The sequence below is a fragment of the Saimiri boliviensis genome, chromosome 2 (assembly GCF_048565385.1).
Source record: "Saimiri boliviensis isolate mSaiBol1 chromosome 2, mSaiBol1.pri, whole genome shotgun sequence".
Lineage (NCBI taxonomy): Eukaryota > Metazoa > Chordata > Mammalia > Primates > Cebidae > Saimiri > Saimiri boliviensis.
In genome coordinates this window covers 176,762,036-176,783,786 of record NC_133450.1, presented here as the reverse complement: position 1 = coordinate 176,783,786, position 21,751 = coordinate 176,762,036, and the positions used below count along the sequence as shown (strand labels likewise).

Sequence of the window (21,751 nt, the reverse complement as noted above, 5' to 3'; positions counted from 1 at the left end):
GGGTTGTAATAAATTAGTCTTCCTCTATGAAGCAGAAACATTAACAGTACTTGGTCTTCTGGTTAAACTTCTTAAATCCTCACAGAAAGAGCCCTGATAAATGTTCGTCTTATCTTTGCTGTCAGCAATACATGTGTGGTCCAAGGACTGTACCTGTCTGCAAATGCAGAGGAGTGGCTTGTTCCAATTTTATGTACAGCTGCTCTTTTTGAGAGCCATTAGACACCTCGAAGTAAAGGACCTTAGCTCTACTCAGTACCTCTTTTTCTGGATAGGATTTTTATCCAACATTTTTCTAATCTAACGTAAGGTGCAAGCAAATTGAAACCGTGCAGCTTTATTTGACAGCATTTCTGACTTTATCCTTATGTTAAAAGGATGCTTTAAAAAGGGGGTGATGGGGAGAAGGAGATCTGAAATATGCATATATTAAAATAAAGACGTACAATTACCTAACATCTAATACAAACTACACTACTGAAAAAGGCATGCGGGCAAATAATGGATGTACATTCATCCCTTTCACTCAGATCAAAGAGAGGGAGCTCTCAATGATTCATACATACCGGACAGAGTTTAGTGTTATAAAGAAATATGCCATAGATGCAGCAGTGATGGCAAAGGAAATGAATCTTTCTGAAGCAGAAAGATTTAAGAGGAAAGGAGATTGTGCCATATCGCAAACTCTGATAGTACAGTTCCAACCCTCCCACGTTGCCGTCTCCACATTTCTTTTGGCTTCTTGCATTTCCCTTCGCCGCCAGTGTTGAGAGTGTACCTCCCCGCACAACTTACCTTGAAACGGGACTCCATTGAGCTCTCGAGAGTGACACAAGCCCATAGCCAATCGTCTCCCGCCGCCCCGTCTGGGCGGCCTCAATGGGAGCGTCTGGACCAATCAGGATCCTGGGGCGATGAGCAAGTTACGTTGTGGCGCGACTCGGCGTATACTTCCGCGCGTGCTGCCCGGGATAGGAGCCTGGCAGAGCAGCTGCACACACGGCAGTGCGGAGGCAGAGAAGGGCTTGGTGATACGGTGCTATAAATCTGTGGTCCAGTCCACCTCCCTTTTAAGACGTCCTCCCCCCGATTTCTGTTCTCAGTTAGAGATGCAGCAGCTTACTCCTGTAGCGACCTACTAAAAAGCAACAAGGAGAAAGACATCGTCTTTTTGAAAAAACGTTCTTTCGTCTCTTTTCTTTGTTCCTTGGTTTGTTTTTCTTGCCCCTTTTTGTTTAGTTGAACGTCAATAGGAGGGTAGTCTCTCCGTCTTTTAAAACTCTTTTTTAAGTTTCCCCTCCCCTTTCATATTTTTTTTTCCGCCATTTCTTTTAGCATTGGACTTTGGGGTCGAAAGCGTTTCTTTTTATTTGCTTCTTTTAAGCCGAGCACAGTTTAGGTTTCGTGCTGTCTTAAGAGAACTATCCAGCAGCTTCTTGCTCATCCTTATTGGGAGAACTGCACCGTTACTTTAAAAACACACATACACAAAAACCTTAAGGGAGAAAGGTAAGTTTCGGTTTGGTTTCTTTAATCATTAGTTGCAGCGATGCGCTGGCAAACCCAGAAAACCTGTAAGTGAGCGGAATACAGAATATGAAGTTAATTGCACATGTTTGTCTCATTTCAAAGCTACTGTTCTGCTTTTTTTAATTTTAAAGAGCTAGACTAAAAGACGGTGGACGCATGCTTAGCGTACTGAATATTCGCAAATGTCCATGGCAGAAACTTAAGTGGTAAATGTGGCCAGGGGAGAGCAGGGGTACAATGGGAGGTTAGATGTGGAGCGAGCTTCAGGATTGAAATTGGAAGTTAATTTCGTGGGAAGAGAGGGATAACTTGGGTGTTGGGGATGCATGCCTCTACTTTTGCTCAGCAACGGAAGGACGGGAGAGGCTTTAGAATCATTAAGGGGAATCAGAAGCCTGGACTGGCAGATTAGACCAGCGAAAACCACAGGCTTAATTGCATTAACCAGATAGCATGTGCTGGGGAGATGGGATTGCCAGATGGAATTTAGATGCTGCACCAGGCAGCGAGTTGTAGTTGACTGAAAAAAGTACATGCCGCCTGAGGGCTGTGGCTGGGGCTGGGGCTGGGCTGAGGCTAGGGTTGTTAGAAGCTGTCAAAACTCATCATTGTATGCGGGCTCGGATTCACGGACTCCAATTATCATAATTCAGTTTTAAAAGAAGATAGCCAATTTGGGGCTGAATTCTTAAGCCTGTACCGGATATGAGATTCCCTTTGTTCAGAAAAGCGTAAATAAGATCCTTGGAGCTGTGTCTGTGAAGTGGCGGCTGCTTGGGAACCTTGCTGTGCTGGGCGATGGGAAGTGGATTCTAAGCCCCTGTCCTTGGTCCTACGCGGCTGACTTCGCCTTCTGGGCGAAGGGGAATCCCTTCGCAGCCGCGAGGCTTCTCAGCCACCCCAAGAGCCAACTCGGCTAGGTGGCCCTCAATCCCTCCTTAACCCCCCCACCCCCACCCCCCGCTTCCTCGAATAGCTATTGTTAAACTGACGCCAGGAGAAAGATGGTTGGGAATGAGAAGCTGGGCAGACAGGCACACGCTTCATTTTAACTTTTGTGATTTCTCAAGGTTTAGGAGAAACCAGCTGGCTTTCAACTGCCAAAGAGAGAATCCAGGGTAGATGTAGGAAAGGGGGAGGATGTTCGCGGGGCGGGGAGGGCGGAAGGGGTGGTAGTGGTGGAACGAGGTGCTGGCTTTGCCTAAGAGAAGTTTAAATTATTGGCACGAGGGGGTGTGGGTTAGTGTGTGCGTGAGAGCGCTCATGTGGTGCTCGAGAGGTAGAGGATGGGGAAAAGGTACAAAGCCGACTGGGGTTAACGTCTCGTTCCTCCTCACCCCACCCACTCTCCCGGCTGGGAAAGCCAGCGCACGGCCAGCCTCCGGGACTCGACTCAGCAAAGGACGGTGGGGGCTAGGGATGGCAAGGTGGCAGTGCCCGCCACTGGAGCTCCGCGGCGGACGAGACCTCGCGTGGCCATTGTTGCTTAATTTATGCCCAGCACGTTGCTACGTACCTACCTATTTCACGTCTGTAAAGAATTAATACGAGAGCTATACAACTGTGACAAATTGGAGGTTGGATACGTTCCCCGTTGCCCATTTTCAAGTACCAGTTAGCAAAACTGATGGCGAGACTGGGTATTTTCGCTCGTAACTACCAGATGCAGGTCTGCTTTTATTATGGCGAGGGTGAGAGAAATAGCCAACCATTTAGTATTTACTCTTAACACTGCTGGACAGGGATGGATGTCTCTGTACTTTCTCCCCGAAATGCACGGATTCTGTCCCCTCCCCCACTCATGTGCAAACACTCCCGTTGGTTAAGATTCTAAACCTACAGCCTTTCTCCGTAACCCTGTTTATTATACCCAACCTCTGAGGGTGGGAAGGAGGTGAATGTTTTATTTCCTGGGCCTACACTATTAACTGCAACCTATAAAACGTAGGCTTAAAATGAAAAATTTTAGAAAGCACACAGCAGACAATAGTAACCAAAGACATTATTTTCCAAATTGAAAATCAGTTCCTAAAGGTCAGAAAAAGGGTGTTTGTGTTTTGGGGAACAGAAGGGTAGGAAATGTGTTTGGGCCTTAAGACTTCCTTGTAAAATGGCTTCTTAAATGGGACATCTGAAAGATTTTTCAGAATATGAACAGATAAGTGTGCAAAAAAATGTTGACAGTTTCAAAGTTGCTTTTTATGGGGTCAGCATTTCATTTTTTAACTCTCGCCCTTACTGGTGTCATTGCCTGAGTGTGTCTTACAGCGGGCACTTCTTCCCCTTTCCCTCTTTTAACCAAGTGGTTGGGCACCCCGCTTCATAAAGCTAACCTGTTCTGGAGCTCTTCACAAAAAACCCTTACGGTTTTAAGGCAGAAGTGGTTTGGAAGACTTGGGGAACTCTTTCGAGAGCTCTCCCACAATTTAGTCAGCGTCAGGAAGTAGGGCGTAGGGCATTCTAAGAGTTTTAGGCTTGGATTGACAAATGAGGTAGGCCCATATTCGCCTAACGTTTTGGAAATAGGCATTTTTAGCAATCCCGCTTGCCTAGGATGGAAATATTATAATTAACTATTTATAGAGAGGTCAAAGAGGCGCAGGCGCTTTGAGAGGTTTTCCCAGGAACCCACACAAAGTCAATTAAGGTCATTTAATTGCAAATCGGATTTGGGGTGACACAGAAATGCTGATATAGAATCAATTAGCTATTTCCGTTGTCCCCAAAATGGGTCCCACAAATTGAGAGACGTCCTGTCTCGCTGGTGACCTTGATTGAGCCCCCTACTTCACTATGCTGATTAGTCTTCGCCCAAGAGGACAAATTGCCTTTCCCACCCCCGCCCTGGGTTAGACAAGTCCTCTCCCTTCCCCCATCCCTGCCCCGCCCGTCGCATGGGGGCGGGGAGCGCTGGGCGCCCTTAGCGGACCTTGCTGCATCAAACCCGCATCATGCCCTTGAAGCCGTAACCTCGGTCACGTTCTTGCGGCGACTCGGTCGCCCACTGCTCGGTTCCTTTCTCTTACCTCCTACAATTTCAGGTAGGTATGACAGGTGATTTTTTTAAATGTAGATTTTAGGACAAGGGTTAAAACCTATCCCTTTGCAATGAAAAAAACCCCAACGACAGGTGCTCTCTTAATTAAGCTGCTGAGCAGGTGTAAAAACGTGCTCCAGCCCCGTGGCTCCGGGGTCAGTTTTGACTTCCAGCCGTGGGACTGGGGGCTGAGGACAGGCACAGGTTTTTCTGCGGAAAAGGGATTGAGCTTGGCGAGGGGGCGGGCCGAGGCAAGGCAACCATGGGACGCCCCCTCGGTGAAGAGTTGGCCATTTCGGGTCCTGCCGTGGGGGGCGTTGGAAGGATGCGGCTAGCGGCCAGCGTTTGCATAGGCGAGTGCAGGATTTCCTACTTTGCGTTTGAAGCAGAGTATAGCACCCCGCACAGGTACTCTGGGCTTATTTAAACGTCAGATGCCCTCTAGAGAGGCAGGGAGGGGCAGCAGGGGCTTAGCCTTTATTTTCCACCGAGGGACAGGACCCCTTGGCTGCGAAGTAGGGGGAAAAAGAGACTTTTTAAAAGACACAGACACATAAGTGTGTGTGTATACTTATATGTGTATTTATAAACATATTTATTAACACATAAAGTAACCCCCACGTTAGCTCCTCCGACTCCCCGTTGGCGCCCGGAGCCTCGAGGTTTGCAAACTTGCACCTGGAATCGGCCTCCTTTGGGAGCTCAACGCTCTCCGCGCAGTCCGGGGAAACCTCGTCTGGGAAGCCTGGTGGGACTCGGAAGCCCGGAGGGACCGAGTTGAGCTGCTGAAGCCCGGCGTCTCCCTGCAGGCACGGACTGGCGGGGCGGTCGGGAAGGGCACGCGCCGGCGGCGGCCGCGGCGCCGCGAACTCGCCGCCGGCCCCGCCTCCTGGCGCTCTTCCAAGCAAGCCCCTCCTCCCCGCCCCGCTACAAACGGCGGGACCGCGGCGCCCGGGCGTCACTGAGGCAGCAGCCGGCCGGGTGAGGAGGGCGGTCGCCGGCTCGGCGCGGGTGGGGCGGGGGTTCCGCCGGCTTCCAGTCCCACTTCCCGCCGCCGCCACCGTCTCTCTCCGCGGGGCTTGCCCGGAGCGACTCCTCCGCGGCTCCGCTGACGGCCAGTGGCACGAGCCGTAGTAGCTGCAGCTCCGCGTCTCAGCAGGCAAGTGCGGGGGGCGTGGGGGCGTGGGGGCGGGGACGGCGCCCGCGCCTTGCCCCTGGTCCATTTTGGACGCCGAGCCTAAGGTCTGTGCGCGCCCCCGCTGCGCCTAGCGGGGTGGGGGTGGTGCGCCTTCGTCCGAGCTCTGGGCGGGAACGCTGGTGGGGGCGGCGGAGGTTGTGTCCGCGAAGTTCCTAGAGCTCAGCCGCTTGCGGCGGGAGTGGAGGGAATTGGGCGCCTCGGGAGGTGGCGCCGCCCCTCCCGTGGGCACGAGAAGGTTGGGGGCGGCGGGAGCCGAGCGGGGCCAGTTGCGCCTGGCAGCGTGCACGGGCGTGGACGTGCCGGGGTGCGGCCGCGTGTAGCGCGAGAAGAAAACTGCTGAGACGCAGGTGAGTGTCTTGGAGGGAAAGTGGGGGGAGGGGGCTTTTATCGAAAAAGGGCAGGATTCCTGTGTTGGACTGGCAACCCCGCCTTGTGGGAAGATGTGTGCACTGGCTTCTCCTGCGGAACACGCCGGGGTGGTGTCTTGTGTGTGCCCATTTGCTACGGCGCCTCCTCGCGCGCGGTCCTTGGAGCTCTCCGGCGTTTGGAGACTCGTGCTGGCCGCGCTGTGTGCGGAGGTGGTGTGGGGCCGCGGCCGCCCGAGGGCAGGAGCAAGGATGATCCCCTTGTATGTGTGTGTGAGGTGAGGCCCGTCGCAGCCGCGCGAGGTCGCAGCTCGCGGTCACATCTCGGGTTTGCGCGCGAGGCGTGCGCTGCGCGGGAAGCGCGGGCGCTCTGCCGGGCGAGGCCGGCTCTGGGATTTCAGCTCAGAAATGGTTGCGGCAGCTGCTCCTCCAGCTCGGACGGGAGGGCCCGCCGGCGGCGGCGGCGGCCCGGGTGCGCGGACGTGTGTGCGTGCACTGGTGAGATTGGGGGAGCCAGCGTGGGTTCACCGGCCGGTGCTCCTCCAGTGGCCGTGACAATGACCAGCCAGCAGAGTCTTTCCCACGGCATTTCCTTAAAAGCCTACTTGTTATCCTTGGGGGCCAGAGCGTAAAACCGTACCTCTAGATGCGAGCCGTGTGCATGGAGTTGTAGCCGTCCAGATGGTCATTTAGAATTGTGTGCATTTTTAAAGACCATCTTTACGACAAAAATTTTCAGGTCCTGTCGTCTCTTTTCATTTTCTGAAAACGTGGGAAAAGGAGGATTTGCTACGGGTTGTCCACTCTCCTTTATTCCCTCCCTCAAAGAACGGTTCTTAGCAGTGCCAAAATGTAATACCTCCGACAAGGACAAAAGGGCTTTTAAAACTTAATTTTCTAGTAGCCCTATTCCTAATAATTCTTAATAAAAATGTAGCTCAGCCTCAAAACTTACGGCAAGTCAGTCCATTTAAAACCATTCAAATATCAATTGTGTGTAATTTCCCTATTCCGTCCAGTAAAATCTGTTTGTTTGAAATACTGTTTCGTTGCCCTTGAAGAGTTTTCTCAAGAATCGTTTCGCCAGTCACTTGAATTTCCCATTTCTTGTGGAAGCTGACCTGGAGTCTCCATTGTGGTGAGTGGGTGGAAAAGTTGTCCTGGATCTACCTTCTTTTAGGAACTTTTGGGTGTAGAAATGGTGTTGCTGAATGGACCTGAATGTTAAGTGGTAGGGCCCTTCTTTATAGGAGGTTTGTTGGGATGTTAAGGTAACACTGTGAAGGTTGTGGGAGGATATACGTAGAGGAAGTTCGCTTGCAAATTATTCGGAGAGAAAGAAGAAGAAAACATCTGGAAGATGAAGGCCAGAGTGAGGTGGGAACAATTAGAATATGAAGAAACACATTATATTAAATTTTCTGTGATTCCTCTCTTGTAATTGTCCTTTTTGAGAAAGTGTGTGTGTGTGTGTGTGTGTGTGTGTGTGTGTGTGTGATTAAAACTGGCCCCTTGTTGCCTGTTTGGGTAACTTTGTGCTGCCACCTTTTGGGGAGTTTTTTCCCCCCTTGAAAGACAGTTCTTTAGGTGTGTAAGGCCCTTCCTCTTCCTTGTCTTTAGGTGTTTTCTCTATTGTGTGTGTCTTCTTTCAGGACCAATCAAGTCAGCTGTATTCAGTGCCCACAGTCTTTCCCTGTGGTTCAAGAGAATTTTAGTTTTAGGGTATGCTCCTTGTTCAGAACAAACACCCAGTGCTGGTCAGTGTCTGCCACTCTACCTGTTACTTACTATGGAACCTTTTTACTTTTCTATGCCTAAGATGTGTTTTTATAGTTCCTTTTGATTTCGTTTTTTTTTTTTTTTTGGTTGATTTGTTCTGGCTACCGCTTGTTCACAAGAGAAAAAGCCCTTCTGTCCCAGTTTCAGTGGTTTTAGTTAAGACTCAGTTCTTGATAGGTTAAGGGAGAATGATGCGGTAAGTGGCAAATACCATCATTTTTGAACCAACCTTTTGTTTTTTTGTACATAGACAGATGATTCTGGCGGAATCCTTGTAACGAACCGCTCGTGTCTCTTCCAGCCTTCCGTGCTTGCCTTATAAAAATAATGTGCCTTCTCCCCTCCACCCGACTTCTATTCTAGAAGCAAGTCTTAGGTTCTCTTTAAGGACACAACAAAGCGTTCCAGAATATCCTGACTTCTAAGCTGGGATCAACCTTTTCCTCTTTCTTTGCTAAAAGAAATTAAAAAAAAAAAAAAAAACGTGTGATGCATTTCAGGCATTACGATGGCACTAGAGCACCACAGTGGCAAATTAGCCTTCATGTTCTTTTCCCCCAAAGGATGAGATACTCGGAAATTGCTTCTTAAACTTCTTATCAAGACTGACTTTACCATTCACCTTTTTGATGTCTGCATGGTAGCATCAGTTCTTTTGCTCCCATTTGATGTCTTACTAAATCTATCGCATCGTCCCATTCTTATTGCCACCTTTATCATTCATGTTTATTTGGAATTGAGAGAGGCCAGACATCTCTGGTACTTAGCTTGGTTTGGTGACTTTTTGGTGACATTGTAAGGGGCCGGATAGGTGAGGTGGTATTAGGTCCGGATGGTGTGCCACCCTGTGGAAAACCTGCCCATAGCAGTCTACCCCGGCTCTTTGTTTCTTGGCTACTCAGCTGTACAGGTCAAGAATTATAGTAAGCTACCACATTAGAGTGTAAGTGTGTGGGGGGAGGGTTTTTTGTGTTTGTTTTTTTTTTTGGCATGGGTACTTAGTTATAGGCAGGACTGTTTAGCCTGCTTGTGACCTTTGCAGTTGCACACCTTCCCTTATCTTGAAATTCTTAAGAATTTTTGGACAAGGTTACCCAGTATTTTCATATTGCCCTGGAACTGGAAGATTAGGTAACTTACCCTGGTTAGATGCTTTCCCACTTGTTAGTGTTTAGCTGTCAGTATTGCCGTTTTGTTGATATATTATAGAACTGTTTGGAGCCTTTATGTCTGGTGATGCCACACCTGGCTGTCAGATTCACTATGGAGGACATAAAATGCATCATTTTTCTTTTTTCTTTCTTTGGCTAGTTTCATTTTACAGATGTAGAAATCTTCACTGGTTCTGGTTACATACGGAGCCCACATATTGTAGTTTAGTGCCAAATCCACACTTTTGTATGTTCTACTTTGGGAAGAACATTTATTATATATTTATTTGGTTCAAGATACTAGACGGTTTATAATGCTAGTTAATTATTTCAGGATTTCAAATGTAAATATGCTAAGTGGAAACAAAGTACTAAGCTTGAAAGGCAGTGGTTATTTTAAGGCTTTTATATATTAAAAGATACATGTTTTATTATGGTTTAAATAATAACTTTTGGAGCTTGAATTAAAAGTAGAAGTTCGCGTAATGAAGTCTTAGATTTTTGTGGTGTACTAACGACATTTTTCACTAGTAAAGTTAACAGATTTGGCTTTCAGCTTTTGTGATGTGCATTATAAGTTTCATTTCAGTAAGGTGGCTAGGAGAATTTTTTATTTCAAGGGAAGATTTTCTGTATCTCTAGGCTTGTATTCCATTGTGTAAAACAAAACAAAAGGTAACTCCTGTGTGAGCAATCCTGTGCTAAATGCATTCTCACAGACATCTCCTCCTTTAATATCAATGCTAACTTTCTACAGATTGGTCTTAATAAAAATACTTATGTTTGCAATGAGTGGTATTTTCTCATAGCTTTGAGTTAGGCTTTCAATGCGTCAATTGAATCGATGTTCTTACTGACACGTTGCCTTTTTGAATATTGCTGAGTAGTTTCGTGTGATAACAGAAAATAGGTTTTCATTGTAAGAAATCTTTGTGAAGAGAAGGATGGGGGCTTTGAGGAGTAAAACAGGTAAAATAACCCATATTGCGGTAAGAATGGGTGGCATGGATATAAAACCAAACCATTTATAGAGTGCCTTGCAGTGTTGTCTTTTTTTTTAAATAAACTTGCAGTTTCTTAGTAGATATCTATATTACTGATTTCCATTATATCAGTTTCTGACTGAAAATAAATAGCAGATAAGAGCTGACATGGAAAATTTCCCTTCCCACTTGGAAACATATTCTTTAAAAACTTGACACATTAAAAATTATACTTATTTATTGTAAGACAGTGACAGGAAAATGGTAGCTGCTTTTTTTTTTTTTTTTAAAGATGCCCTGAAGGTTTTGCTTTAGCACCACTATATTTTTAAACAGGTATATTATGTACAGCTTGATGTACATTTACGTTTTTCCCTTGTCCAATCTAATATAGATGCTCCCGATAAAGCCATTGTAAGTTGAAAATGGCATTAAGTTAAAAATGTATTTAATACGCCTAACCTACTGAATACCACAGCCTAGTCTTAGCCTACCTTAAACATGCTCAGAACATTTATGTTTTACTTGGGCAAAATCATCTGGCAGCACAGAGTATCCCTTGTTTACTCTCGTGATCCGTTGGCTGAGTGGGAGCTGTGGCTTGGTACCATTGCCCTGTATCGAGAGAGTCTCCTATCACAGACTGCTAGCTCAGGAAAGGATCAAAATTCAAAGTACAGTTTTTCTTAAATGTGTATTGCTTTTATATCACCATATAGTTGAAAAATTGCAAGTTGAGCCACCATAAATTGGGGACCATGTGTAATGATGGATTTAATACTGGGCTTTTTCCTTTGACTTAAAAATGTTTATAATGAAAAGGAAATTTATATACTAAATGACTAGATTTTCTTCCAGAATTTTTTTGTTGTGGGTTGTTCATTATTGGAGATTATGTCACCAACTTTAAAGACTATGTTAATGGAATATCACAAAAATATTTTATAAATATCAAACCAATAAACTATTCCTTCAAGATAGATTTTTAATTTCCTTTTTTTCCCCCCACTTAAAGCTTTTAGTTTACACTTTCTTGACTAATTCATCTCTTTGTGGGACTAGGAGGTGATAGTTGCTTGAGATAATTAACTTTCCTGCATTTCTTTAGAGTCATTGTAAAATTGAAAGTTCTTGTTCTTATTGAGGGACTAGAGTCTCTTTAAGCATCTGAAGAAAGCTGTAGCTCTCTCTTCCTAGAGAAATATACACAAATAGGCAAGAAATTTCCATATAGTTTTTAGTATTTTGCACTTTGGAAGAAAGAGTATTAAAATGAGGTTCCATTTGGGAAATAAAACTTTGGCAATTAGAGTTGTCATCCTACACTAGTGAGAATGGGATGAAGCCATTCAGAGAGGTTCTTCTCTGCTGTTGAGTGGGCCGGTGTGGGCCTTCAGCATACTTTGAAGGATTATTCTAAGCTTGCCTGTCTCATAGTTTGTTTTAAGATCCATTCTGTTTTTGTAAACAAGTATCACATAGGTAAGGTCTTGTGAGCACCGTGCAGCCAGTTTATTTGCTGAGTTGTCTCAGTAGATTTTGTCACTTAGGTTGAGATTCTTAATTTAGCACAGCCAGGTGGAAAATACTAGGATAGAAATCTGAAGTTTTCAGCATCTGGTTTGGTTTAATTACCCATGGCCTTGGTTTTTTAACCTTTTTTGTGTGTAAAATCTTACCCTCCCCATCTGAAGGAAAGAAGATCATATTGAAGTACAAGATTTTTGGCAGTGAAATGACATTTACTGAATTGGAAAGTTTGTAACAATTAGGTGGTTACCTATTGATTAGTTTTATATTTTTGGCTTTCAGTGTATTACTATGAACCATTTTTAGTGATTTTGTTTTTTATAATACACCATCTTACGTATATTTCTGCCATGAAGGAAAAGAATCTCAGACTACAGGGAGGATTTGGGAGAGTTGTTACTTTGGACATCTCAGTATGGAAATAGACATGTTTATACCTGTGATGATGGAACTTGGAAAGTTTAAAATGCATTTTCCTTGAAAATATAAATAATACTAAAAGATTACATATGAGACTGACACTTTAGCCAGCAAATATTCCAGGAATATAAATTTCTTAATTTAAATTTCTCATTTTTTTCAGTGAAAAATAAAAATTTTAAATTTAACCTTTTATATTAAAATACGCAGTCCACATTTTCCCCGATTTGAATTTTAACCTCTTATAAAGGATCCATTCCTATTGATCGCAAAATGGAGTTCACACAGAAATATATTTCCCCCTCATTGCTGATGGTGTGAACATCATTGATGGATGCCCTGTCAAGTAAGATATTGGAAATTGCTCACTTGTTCAGTTTTTAAAAGGATGTTTAGCACTTTTTTATTATTTAGGTGTTGTTTGTGTGTATCAGTAGTACAAGAGATATTTCTCAAACAAATCAGTGTCTCTGAAAATTCAGTGAATTGTGTAAGATTGGGACAATATTTCTTGAGTACTTGATCTTGAGTTTCCTCTGAGTTGCTTTTCAAAAGTAAGAATTTTCTATTTTACTGATGTTGCTTTTTCGGAGGTGACATGGCAGGTGAGGGGATCATCCACCTTTATTGCAGAGGTTTCCAGAATATGTTAAATATACAACATTTATTATAGAGTCAGCAAGTTTTTATAGCCTATTTCCAGGTAAGGCCTATTTCTGTATGAGTTTATTCAACATCACTTTTGATCTCCCCAGGTGCTATTTACTAATTGCTTGTTTATTTTGTTTAAACCCTTGGGGTCTTTTCTGGCCTATGATTGTGAATGACTCATGGACTTTTCCCAAATAGGATGTCATCAGTGCTTTTGACTTTCATTTCTTCCCTTCTTCATGGACTCTGCAAGGAACTTGAACTACCTACAGACTTCCTCCCCTCTTTGTGATGCCTCTGTGCTTGTTCTCTGTCCCTTGTTTATCCTTTTGAGTCTTGTGCTAGTTCTCAGGCCTGGTAATTTGGGGTCAGGTGCATCCTGCTGCTCACTTGTCCCTTTATTTTCTTATGTTGCTTGTGCTTTTGCGTTGGCTCTTAGGCACTTGGTTACATTTTACTCACTGAAGAATATCTTCTGGATCAAGTGAATCACTGATACTGGAGGGAGCAGTGGGTATCAGTGGACAGATTACTTGTGCCACAGGTCCTGAAAGGTGACCCATGGACTGCATATGGCCTGTGTTTTGATTGCCCTGAACTGTGTTTTAAATAGTTGTGAGTTTTTAGGGTTTGGTAATGTATAAAGATCTAGAGCCAAATGTCTTGTTTCTTGAAAACTTGGAAGGATGCAGCAACACTGATTTCACATTTATTGACTGTTCCTTTAGGCTGAAGCGTGGCTTGTTTCATTTTGGCCCTGTTCTGTTTGCTTGACCTTGGTGTCTCTAATGCTATGCTTCCTAAAGCCACATGAATTAAAAGTTAAATATAAAGAAAAAGGCAGTAGTTCTAAAGATTTTATATTCTTTAGATCTGTGTATTTACAGATAATGTTTGAATCATATTAAATTGTTCCTTACACATTTATATCTTACAGTTTCCTTTACTTTAGAGAAGACTTGGGTCTCTCCTTCCTTCACCCCGATTGAAGAAGTTTCTCCTTTTATAAAATGATCTTTTTGTCAGCTTAACTTACCTTTTCTCTCCCCCGCCACCCCAGGGTTTTAGACATGTCGCCACTAGGAATGGGGATTTCTCCCTGCCTTGCTTGTATTTGTTCAGATAACCTTGGGATCAACATTGTTACTTGGTGCTGTAAAAACTAATAGGGTGCTATGAGCTGTTTAAAAGAGCCTGTGGCCACCTGCTAACCTCATTGCTGATGGTTTGAGCTTATAAATTATATTCTTCCCTCAGATTGTTGTAAAAAAAAATAATAAAAAAAGCTCATACGAGACTACCAGATGTGTGAGGTTTATGTGTGTGTTATTTCTCTTTCTTCCCCCTTTATTATTTTTTTTTTCCAATCTTCAGCCTTTTTTCCTTCACCCCCGAAGCAGCAGGGCAGCCTCAGCAAAGCACTCTCGCATGTGTGCCATAGAGCAGGCTGATGCGCCAGCAGAAGTAGAAAGAGACTCCACATGTCATGTTTGGACCAATGCTGTAATTTTATTTTACAGTAAGAAAGGTGGATACTATTAATCTACTCCTGAGCATGATAGCACAATTCGAATAGCAGAGAGCAACTTTGGTGTATGTTAAAGTCTAGTGAGATGAATATAAATGAATGCTAAGTAGGTAGAAAATGTCAGTGTAGAGCCTTCCTTTTGGTAACTTTAAGCACTTAGATTTCTAGTCAACTTATTGTTCAGCCTAGCAAATAGATATGAAGCTCTTGTTTTATCAACCCAGCATTAATGTAGCTTCTGTGATGGAACAATGCTCATAAAGCCCTGCTCTCCTGGCAGCCACTTGAGCTAGGCCAGTTATAATGATGAATCAGAATGTGCCCTTCTATTGAACATCTTAGCAAAACCCTTCAGAATAATAGCTTAGTGTTGGCAGTTTTAAACATTGGCTTACTCTACAACCCAGCCAATTGTTTTGTTTATTTTTTATATTTGGGGTGTGAGTACAAGTGTCTGCTTACTTAAAAACTTAATTTTGGTTTAACTGTGTATGATTTTTACATACACAGTCATTATTGCAGGTATATTTGAAACTTATTTTTCAGAGGTACTTAAAAATTCTTGGTACCAAGCATCTTCTGTGATTACATGAGTCTTTTAGATGAATATATTGCTTGTTTTTGATGCTCCCTGCAGCAGCTGATTGAGGCACTTCAGGGTGGCTTAGTTACTGGGTGGGGGTGAGGAATTGAGCATCAGTAAAAGCAAGCATATTTGATCCCCATAAAGATTTAGAGTCATTCCACTGGAACTTCTGTGCCATAAGCATGGCTTTTTCATATATGTGGGCCGCTAGTTAACTTGAAATCTAGGGCTTTTCCAAATTCATCTAATTTTGTTTTTAAGTTTTGTTAAAGGATCTATAAAAATATCTTCGTTTTTGTTTTGAGATTATGTTCAGAAGCCAGGAAGATTGTGTAATACTTATTGTTTCATCACAAATTACTGAGTGCTGGATACTGAGAACGTTAGAGATGTTTATAAAGCGCCCTTTTCCTCATTTCCCTTGGGCTGCCTGCCTAAGGAGATGAGGCAGAAAGTGGTAACTTAAAAAATGACACACTCCCATCTCCTGCATTTAATAGTAGAAATTGAGTGCTTGAGGAATTAAGCAAAGGGACATACCCCTGTATTCTGGGAGTCAGGGGATCAGGCCAGGTTGTTGCATATTGCTTTAGGGACAGGACTGTGTCTTTTCTTGATCTGTTTTGTCTGAGTATTTATTTGCTTTTTGTGTCTTGTTCCCTCCCCACTTCATCCCATATCAATTTTGTTACTTCTGGTTTTCTTTTATGGTATAACTATTTCCTAGTTTGCCAGGAGCTCAGTCACAGGTGAAAAATAGGGAAGAGCTCAGTCACAGGTGAAAAATATGTATGCAAAACCTACCCCAGTTTTAAGGTGTGGCTGGAGAGAGACACACTGTGACTGTCTTGTTGTCCCAGAAGAGTGGATCCGAGGCATGTGTGTGTCTTAACTACTACATGAAGAGCTTTTCTGCCAGAGTTTTATTCTCTTGATAACATTATGTGCCAGCAGTCTCCTCTAGGTATAACATTTTTTCAGAACACCTAGGAAAAAGTCAAAATAACTGTAACATTTTTGGCTTCCTCACTTTTAGGAGTGTAGTTGCAGGAGCAAGAAGAAAGTAGCAGGACAGAAGCTGGGATGCTTTTCAGGGCATTGATCTGTGCCTTCTCCTTGTGTCTTCTTCATGCCTAAGGCCATGTTTTCCAGGAGCCTGTGTTCTCTGGGCTGCTGATGATAGCTTTCTCATGCCAGTGCTTGGTGTTCTGAAGCTTGGCTGCTGCTTTTCTCCCTTAATGGCATTTACATTACTTTTTTTGTTTTAACTTCCGAAAGGTGATTGAACAGCCCATATGCTATGTTACCTTTTTGGTTTACTGGAAAGGCTCATTTCTTCACTTGGAACTGGCTCTTTGGGAAATAATTTGTATTCTTGTTTCTTGGACTTTAAAAAAAAATTCTCAAAGAGTTTGGCTGACATACAAACACTATTATAGTGAATAATAGTTTTTGATCTAGACAGGAAGAGTGAAGACATCTGCTTTGGTTTTCCTTTTATGCAGCTTCTATGGTAACTTAAATGACTCTCTCTTGAGAATGCAAGAGTAAGAAATTTTGCGTTGGACAGTCAAGTTAGCAGTGGATTGGGATGGGGCAGCAGGGACCTGCCTGATTTTAGTTGTTGACTGACTCATTATTGGGAAGACAGAAAAATACGTCGAGCTGGCAGTTGTAGGTGTTGAACTACCCCACAATGATAAAACCAGGAGATGGAGCATTTCCTCTAGTAGTGGTGATAACACTCAGTCTTTCTGTCCTTATAGAAACTTGCCACAGCTCCCTGGGGTGATGTTTTATATGTGAGGTAAATGAAGCTCGGAGGTCAGGTGATTTGTCCACGGATACAAACAAGTGGGGAAGTAGGATCAGGTTAGACTCCTAGTTTTGTACCTCTTTCCATGGACCCTAAATGATGTTCATTCTACTTTTGGTAGTTCTGCTGGCTGTAGTTTATGGTGGCTGAAATCAGATCTAAGAGGCAGCTCAGTTCTCGTGTTTGGGAATGTATTGCTTCTCTTAGGGGTGTTTTGTGATAAAATGGTGTGACCCCAGCAGCAACTGTATCGCACCTTCATATTAAATTGCTGTAGAGGTTGTTTGGTTCTCCAGTGGTGGGGCTGTTATACCAGGATTATTTTGGATTTTTATTACTTTTTTTAAAGCTTCTCTGTGGTCCATGTAGCATTCCCAGCAGTATGCCCACGCCTTGTTCCTCAGGGCCAGGATTCTGACCTTGGATTATTTTAGGTCCATGACTAGGTGACTTCTGGAGGCAATTCCATCACAGGCTGATGACTTCCTGATGGCAGCTGGCATCCTTGACTTGCAGGATTACTTTTTGGAACCATATGAAGTATGGTTTGGTTATTTTCTGTAAACAAGGAAATGAAGACACTGTCTTCAGACTTTTTTTTAGGATGCTGTTAAAATCAAGAAAAAGGTGAAAGAGACAGATAACCTTGGCTCATTGTAGTAGAGAATCTGTAAGAGCTGTTTTTTAAATTTGTTAGGCTTTTGGGAAAAAAAAAAAAAGTGTTCCCAATCAGGTGGGCTTTTAGAAATACCACTCTTTTAGAAAAAAGGTGAGGTGAAGTGTTCAATAGGATATGATAACGAAATTTGAATAAACAAAATATCCACCCAGTAAAGTTAGTTCTTGATTAACTTCTCTCCAGTAAATTTTCAGTATTTCTCCAACTTTACTGTCAGAAAAATTGGTTGGGGGTGGATGACAAAGAATTAGATTCAAAATGATCTTTTTTCTCTTCCTTGGAAAGAGACCGTCTGCCCTTGTTCATTACTTGATCTCTCACATAGTGTGTTTGTAGTAGAAATTCAGGAAATATTTGTGAAGGTCATTAGAATAAGCAGAACTCAAAGTCTGGAATAGAGATAATAATTTAAAGAAAAGTGTACAGTACGTGAGACTGATAATCAATTGAAAGTTACTTGCATCTGTAAGTAAATCATGAATGATTGGTAATCTTAATAGAATTTCAATCTTTACAGGGAAATTTTTGCAAAAAAAATACTGACTTAACTAATCCCATTTTTTTCATGTCTTAAATATGCAGTTTTTATGTTACTTTAGAGTCTCATAAGTTTACTTAATGTTGTGATTCCATGTCCCCCAAAGCTATGAGGTTAGTGATGCATCTTTTAATCCAAAATGTCTTAGAATTGAGAAGCTGAAGTAGCTGCACGCTAACATATTCTCTGATTTATTATCTCTGCAAATATTTTACTCTTTCTAGAGTATATTATCCTTGTGCCATGCAAAGCCGGTATAAACCCGAGAAAATAAGGTTATTGAATTGTCTCTATATATTTCAAGCAGGTGCCTCTGGTATAAAATTGGCCCAATAGGTTATGAACAAATCAGTCAGGTGGGATCCTGCCAAGACTGCTCTGTACTGTTAATTTAGAACATCATAAGATGAAGCAGAAATTAATTGTTGAGGGTGAAGGCTCAATAGCATTTTACTCATCATCACATTTTATAGGACATTGTAACCTTAAACTTTGACCTTAATGAATATGTACCACTTCTATTTAGTTTCTGTTTTGTTTCTTAAATTTGGCATAGACTACCAAAGTTTTATTTGTTTGTTTTTGAGATGGAGTATCATTCTGTTGCCAGGCTATCATTCTGTTGCCAGGCTAGAGTGCAGTGGTTCAATCTCAGCTCACTACAACCTCCGCCTTGTGGGTTCAAGTGATTCTCCTGCCTCGGCCTCCCAAGTAGCTGGGACTGTAGGTGTGTACCATCACACCCAGCTAATTTTTGTATTTTTTCCTAGTAGAGATGGGGTTTCATCCTGTTGGCCAGGATGATCTCGATCTCTTGACCTCGTGATCCACTCTACTCAGTCTCCCAAAGTGCTGGGGTTACAGGCGTGAGCCACGTGCCTGGCCGACTACCAAAGATTTTGTTGGGTAAAATGCTTCTCTAGTTCCCCAGTTCCCTGTGGAATTCAGAAGCCTTAAGAGATCCAGGGACTTTGTTACGTTTTGGGTGTTCTATCTCAGTCTCTTTAAGGAATTTTCTGGAACTTTATCCATAAGGAATTTTGCATTATGGCTGACATTTCTTTCTCTTTCCTATTCTGTGATTATTCTGTTATCGTCTCAAAAAAATGAAGCAGTTTGATGGCAGTTTATTAAATAGCCTATGAATATTTGAAATGTTTATATCTAAAATTTCTGTTAGTAGCCACTTTAAAACTCCAAACTTTTCTCTCTCTTCTGGCATGTAACATTTTATGATTTTATTGTGTCTGGCTTCCTGACATGAATGGCATTTTGCTCTTTTTGACTATCCTTCCATTTACTGTTTTTGATTGTTGATTCAGCCTTTTCTGCCCCGCAGTTTTTAAAAATTGTACAGCTCTTTTGCCAGCCTACATTTGAACATTTCTTGGTTTCCTGTGCAAAATTTCATTTGTTTAGTAAATATTTGTGATCTTACTATATGCCACATCCTATCTTAGGTATTAAGACTATACTAGTGAATGCAGTATACTCCCTGCTGATATGGAACTTAAAGTGTATTGGAGGAGACATTATGTTAAACTTCTACAAATTATCATATGTAATTGTGATTTGTGCTGTGAAGGTAAAGAACCTTTAAGGCTTTTAACACAATGTGGGAGGTGGTTAATGAAGGTCATTTGTTGACTTCCTAGTTACCTTATTTTTGCTGTACATAAAAACAGACTAGTTTTTAATTTAATAGGCATAAAAATTGAGGTTCCTAAAATTAAACTGTTCTCTTCGATACATTCATGGTGAACTTTGAGTCCCGGAGCTGATTCTCATGCCACCTAGCTTGTATCCCACCATAGATCTGACTTTTATTTTTTTTATGAGAAACCAATTTTAATATTGTCTGTAGGACAGCATAATTTGGCAGCATTTGCTTTGAAAACTACACTGTGAATGCAGAGCCTAGCTTTGAGATCTGCATTGTCTTATATCCTTTATTTTCTTCACCCATGGCTTTGAAAATGGGCTGTGTGCATTGGGTTTTTAAATATTATCGGTATTTTTAAAAGTAACACTTGGTAATATATCAATTGATGTGGTAAGAACTTAAGAGGAATATCTGTTAGGCTTTTTGCTTGGCTTAAGTTAGAATTTCACTGATTCATCCACACTTGTTTTTTTGTCATTGATTGTAGCATTTGGTTTGTTTATGAATGACCTTTTTTGATAATTCTTCTGACAGATCAACCCACTGCTTTACCATATTGTATTCCTTCCAGTATTCATTTAAATTATAACTAAAAAGAAATACCATGTATTTGAAATATTTGAAATATTTGCTGGGGTGGAAGAGACAGTTTTCTTCGTAGAAACTTTGGAAGACATTTGTTGTTTAAGAGTATTGAAAAATACTTTTTTAAAAAGTGTCAGTGGCTTTTATGGAGTTCCTTAATCCTAAAGGGCTAGGTATGTTTCTAAGAGATGGGTAGAGTCTGGGAAATTAAGCAATTGGAAAAGACAAGGAAAATAAGGAAGTGAATTCTCCATCTGGCTAGTTGCCTCATTCATACAGATCACCAGAACTAAACAGTACAGTGAATGCATGACAAAGACATGATAATTTAAAACAGTGGCTTTCTGACCTACTTATTAGATTATTAAGCTTACTTGACTATGCTCTTAGTTTCCTTAGAGAGGTGGACTCTGGCAAACAGTTACTTTTAATATAAGCTAGTCTTCAGGAAAATAAAACAAACTTTCCATGCCTTTTAGTTTATACCACTTACAATTGTTTGATTTGACATGGGTATAGCATTGTTTTTTCTAGGTGGATATTATTTCATCACAGCTTTCAGATTGCAGCCCCTTTTCTTTAAAGGGTGCACAAAGAAGCTACTGAAAATACAGACAATAGTAGTCTCTACTCTTGATGGATTCTGGAGAGAAGTAAACCAAGTTTTAGTTGAGGAGAGGAGAATTTTACTTTGGGCAATACAGGGCAAGCAGATATGAGAATTGAATTGGTCAGGGAGTGGGCACTTGGATAACAACTTCCCATTGCCTTGGATATCTGGTCTCTTCTTAACAGCTTTTTAAATTGGTTTAAAATTTTAGGCATAACTTAAATGTTATTTTCAACTATATTGGAAGCTCTTTGATGTCAGTAATTCTTAAAACTTATTTTCCTGAATATAGTAGGTTCTATTGTCTCATTACTGATTTTTTTTTTTTTTTTTTTTTTTAATAAAATAGAGATGGAGTGTCACTATGTTGGCCAGGCTGGTCTCGAACTCCTGACCTCAGGTGATCCACCCATCTCGGACTCCCAAAGTGCTGGGATTACAGGCGTGAGCCACCACACCTGGCTGATTTTTTTTTTTTTTAAAGAGATTAAGTCTCCCTCTGTTCTCCAGGCTAGAGTGCAGCGATATGATTATAATTAACTGTAACTTAGAATTCCTGGGCTTTAGGTATCGTCCTGCCTCAGCCTCCTGAGTAGCTGGGTTTACAGGCATGCTTTACCACAACTGGCTAATTTTTAAATTTTTTTAGTAGAGTTGGGGATCTCACCATCTTACCCAGGCTGGTCTTGAACTCCTGGGCTTAAGGGATCCTCCTACTTTGGTCTCCCAAAGTGTTGGGATTACATACCTGAGCCACCTCACATGGCTAGTCTGATTTCTTGAATCTAGTAGGGCCTATGTCCTTAAAATGAAGGTTAATTATAAAATTATATATGCTGAAGGTAAATATTACATGCAAGGTTTCTTTTTTTTTCTTTTAATTGTTGGGCCTTGGTATTTTGGTTACTATTAAGTTGTATAACTTAAATATTTGACCAATTGAAGTTAATAAAAATTGTTAATATTTAAACTATATCAAACATTCTGTTTTTTAGATTTCACTTATTACTATAGGATGGTAATTAAGTGCTGGATACTGAATAACTTAATATTTTAAGTTGACTGTTGTATTACAGTGCTGTTTCTTTTCATCCATCCCTGT

At 42.0% G+C, this 21,751-nt stretch overlaps 1 protein-coding gene across 16 annotated transcripts in view; it reads left to right on the top strand.

Annotated features, from left to right (window-relative positions):
* The first annotated feature begins 971 nt into the window (after positions 1-971).
* The window catches only part of ELAVL2 (ELAV like RNA binding protein 2), a 134,736-nt gene continuing 113,956 nt past the window's right edge, over positions 972-21,751 (top strand). For 6 of the 16 annotated variants that reach the window (XM_074394944.1, XM_074394941.1, XM_074394940.1 and 3 more), the window contains exon 1: positions 972-1,509. The gene's annotated coding sequence lies outside the window, so the exon portion shown is untranslated. Of the gene's footprint in view, positions 1,510-5,513; positions 5,727-5,902; positions 6,113-6,216; positions 6,409-21,751 lie in introns of those variants that run through there. The other 10 variants (XM_074394945.1, XM_074394942.1, XM_074394937.1 and 7 more) reach the window with 5 other exon arrangements.